The sequence below is a fragment of the Neofelis nebulosa genome, chromosome 9, assembly GCF_028018385.1.
Source record: "Neofelis nebulosa isolate mNeoNeb1 chromosome 9, mNeoNeb1.pri, whole genome shotgun sequence".
Taxonomy (NCBI): Eukaryota; Metazoa; Chordata; class Mammalia; order Carnivora; family Felidae; genus Neofelis; species Neofelis nebulosa.
The window spans coordinates 56,669,587-56,673,299 of NC_080790.1; the positions used below are offsets into that span (position 1 = coordinate 56,669,587).

General features: G+C 42.6%; 1 protein-coding gene and 1 long non-coding RNA gene across 5 annotated transcripts in view; one reads left to right on the forward strand and one right to left on the reverse strand.

Moving 5' to 3' along the window:
- The first annotated feature begins 696 nt into the window (after positions 1–696).
- On the forward strand, positions 697–1,790 carry LOC131485005 (uncharacterized). The gene is made up of 2 exons (XR_009248572.1): positions 697–762; positions 1,276–1,790. It is a non-coding gene; the product is annotated as an uncharacterized LOC131485005 (long non-coding RNA).
- Positions 1,791–2,876: 1,086 nt separating this feature from the next.
- The window catches only part of MEIS1 (Meis homeobox 1), a 139,004-nt gene continuing 138,167 nt past the window's right edge, over positions 2,877–3,713 (reverse strand). For all 4 annotated transcript variants that reach the window (XM_058683895.1, XM_058683898.1, XM_058683894.1 and 1 more), the window contains one exon: positions 2,877–3,713. This exon is cut by the window's right edge and continues 716 nt beyond it. The gene's annotated coding sequence lies outside the window, so the exon portion shown is untranslated.

A 3,713-nucleotide genomic window follows, 5' to 3' on the forward strand; every position in this document is an offset into this window, starting at 1 on the left:
ATGGGTAATTTTTCCACATCAAATATTTAAGCATCAGATTAAGGGAGCCAGTTCCGACACAGGATAATAAGGGGGTTGCCCCCACCCCCCGCGCCTCCGCCTCCCTCCGTTTCCTACCGAGTCGTTTTTCCAAATCCCCAAAAGATGGCAGTCGAAGCCGACATTCTTCTTTTCCTGCGGCTCTGCGAGGGGAGGGAGGGGGAGTGGGAGGGAGGAGGGAAGGGGAGGGAGAGAGACGAAGAGAGAGAGAAGAAAAGGAGAGGGAGAAACCAGACGTTGCAAAGACTTTTCAGACTAATTCTTTCACACGTTTCTAACACAAGCAAGAAACAGTGGTGCATTTCCTGGAAATGTCCTGGCAGGAAGGAAAGCCCAAAAACGTGCCTTGGGGCCTCAGAGTAGGCGACGTTAGAAACTCAGCACTTTCAAACGGAAGCCTCAACTCAGAGCAGAAGCGAGAGAAGGGAGACATACAAATGTCTTTGTATTTTAACATCACATTCAAATACTACACACCTAAGCAACTGGTTTTCCGGGGGACGGGACTCGGCAAATTACTTAATGGGGAGAGAAGAAGTGGGGTGGGGAAAGGTGCTGGGTGGGGGGGCGGACTGCCGTGGGCGGAGGGGAGGCTGGGGCCGGCAGCGGATGAATTGCAGACCAGTTGCCAAAACTTTTTTTTCTGTCTCTCTCTCTGCTGCTGCCGCCGCCGCCGCCGCCGCCGCCTTTGCTGCTGCCTTTGCTGCTGCCTTTGCTTTGAATGTGGGTAACTAGGAAACAGCAAGCCGTCTGAGAAGACGGAATTTCCAACGTGTAAAATGTTCTTAACGGAACCATTGAGCGAGTGCAATAAGGCGTGAGGGGGAACTAATCTTCCCATTTAAATGTTTGTGGCAATTTTATCTAAATGAATTTTAATGCTAAACGAGGGTAATTCCCCATTTGTAGCGCGTTTACTTCTCTTTCCTGTGCTTCTAAAGCAGTCGAACATCATGCAATGAACAATAACAATAAAAATACTGTCAAGGCATATTATTCATTTCGAATGTGTTATAATTACAGCTGATTAAATATGATAGGGTAAAATATTTTTAGTTTTCTTTAAAAAAATATTTAAATCATACTAAAAAGTCTCATTCAACCAGCACCCCCCCCCCCAATAAAAATAAAAAGCAGGTACAATTGTGTGCCCTTGTTTAGAAGAGGGCGTTTTGTTTTTGCCTTTTAAGAAACATCAAAAACACCCTCAGCACCTCTATTCTTTCTTTCTCTCAGATAAGTGTCCTCAATAACCTCCGAGCTGGCTCTGAAATTTACAAGAGGAAAGCTAAAATCGCATTAAGGGGGAGTGGGGGTGTCCAGGCAAGGGGAGAAAGGATCTGCGGAGAGCAAGGCCCTCACAAAACCGCCACACAGAGCAGGGAACACAGGGAAAGAACACAGTTTGTTTTATTTTTTCTAATTCACTGGACACTAATGGTCGTGATTCTTCATAGTCTCCATATTCCCTGATTCTTCTTCACTGGTACCCTACTCCTTCTCCTAGTGCCCGCCTCTCTCCACTCCCCCCTTCCCATCTCTCTCTCTCTCTCTCTCTCCCTCTCTGTCTCCCTCCCTCCCTCCTCCCCTCTCTTTCCCTCCCCCAACCAGCGAGAGCACCGTCGAGAAGAAAGGCTGAAAATAACCTACTCACCCAAGCTTGTACTGGGGAGGAGGGGCAAATGGATGGGTAGTTTATAAAGTTTATTATTAATTTTTAAAGTAAATAAATGGTTGTTCACCGCCACTAACCAGCTCTCAAAAGAGAATTATTTCACTAAATATGGAGTATTTGTGTCGCCGAAGAATTGCCACTGGGTCCAAATAAGAAATTTAAACAATCCCACACATGGGGTGGGGGTGGGGGCGGGGTGGGGGCGGGGTGGGGCGGAGGGCGCTGCGCGCGAAGGCTGCTGCTGCTGGTGGAGCTTCTCTCGGTCTGCGCATCCACGTGTTTAGAAACAAGGCCCAATAAACAAAAGGTGAGAATGCGCGGGGCTGCTCCAGCAGGTGAGTCAGTCAATCACACGTCACCTAGTAAACCCAACCCACAGCTGGTTTCTCTTTTCAAATAGAAAATAGAATTGTTCGGGGCGGGTTTATAGGGTGACATGGGCCTGAACGTCAGCCTTGAGTTTAAGGCTCTCTCCTCTGACCCATCCTTTGTTTACAAAGCAATCACTCCTAAAAGGATGATTTTTTTTTTTTTTACAGAGAAATTGCCTTAATTAAAATATTTGTATATTTTATTTAGCTTTGGGAAGCACTTTTTATAGCAGCGATTTTATTTAAATAAAATTATAAGCCATTCCAGCTTAAACATGTTATTTTGTACCATTTAGCTGGCTGCCACGCAGATATTCTGTACAGCTGTTCTGGAAAATTGGTTAATAACCAGTTTTATCCAATGAGAACATAGAGCATATTTATAAAAATTAGATTTTGAAGTCTGGTCTCTTCAATTCACATAGTTAATTTCCTAATAAGCATATACTGCTCATCCTAGGTAATGTTCTTAGTAAAAGACTTACCTCTGTACTTAGGTTTACCATTATGTGCAAGAATAATCTCACCGATACTAGGTGAGTAATTCTGTTGGATGCAATCTGAGTCTACAGTTAGTTTAGTGCCCTTAGGCCTTAAATTTGCTGATATTAGGAATTCATTAAACCAGCTTAAAGAAATCAGTGACTATTATCAAATAATTTACTTTGTGGTTAAAATTTTCAAGTACATATACGTCTTAGGGAGCTAAAATTAATTTTCCTCTTTACTGCACTGATCACTGAAAATTTGGGGGGGGCAGTAAACAAATTTTTCAAGCAGTGGAGTCAGCATGACAAAAATAATCTTGTTTTTATTTTAGATTCAGATTTCATTACTGCACTCAAACGTTACTACAACTGGGCTTGGCGTTATTATACAATCCAAACTGTTTCCGTCAGAAACGCTAAGACTCAGTGTGCAATGATTGTTATTAATAATTAGCTCCTTGGTTTCTTGATAGAAAAAGGCTATCAACAAGCATTTGTTTATCCACAACAAAAAGTATAATTAGCTTATCCCACTTAGTAAATCTTGTATGCATGCCAACTCATACCAAACTGCTACTTTTACAAAAAAAATTGCAATAATACAGTTCATTTTTCCAGTCCTTTTTGCACAAAATTTATTTACAATGTCTACATAAATGCTCCAAGGTGGGACTATGGAAAAATACACACATGACCGATGCTTTGCTCAGAAATAAAGTCAACATATTAAAAATAAATCTTCAGTCTATGTTTTTGAGCTGCATAAAACAGGAAGTGATGTATAAGGTGGTGGTTGTTGCATGGGGACAATGATGCTTGATGTGACAATTAGGCTTCTAAACACACGGCCTTTCGGTTTCCATGCCTCCTCCTACCAGTCTCCTTAAGACACTGCCTGCAACAGCTGATTAATCATTGTTGATGACTGCAGTTTTTCCCATCCTTCCCGATTTACATCTGTTCAGGCCAATTCAAATATGGTGAGTAAATGAATTAGACATGCAAATTCAAGCCCCAGGCTAGAGAGAGGGAAAGAGAGGAAAAGAGAGAAAGAGAGAGAGAGAGAGAGAGAGAGAGAGAGAGAGAGAGAAATAGAGAGAGAGCGCGCATGGCTGAAATCCTAGGCAAGAAGAAAGATTC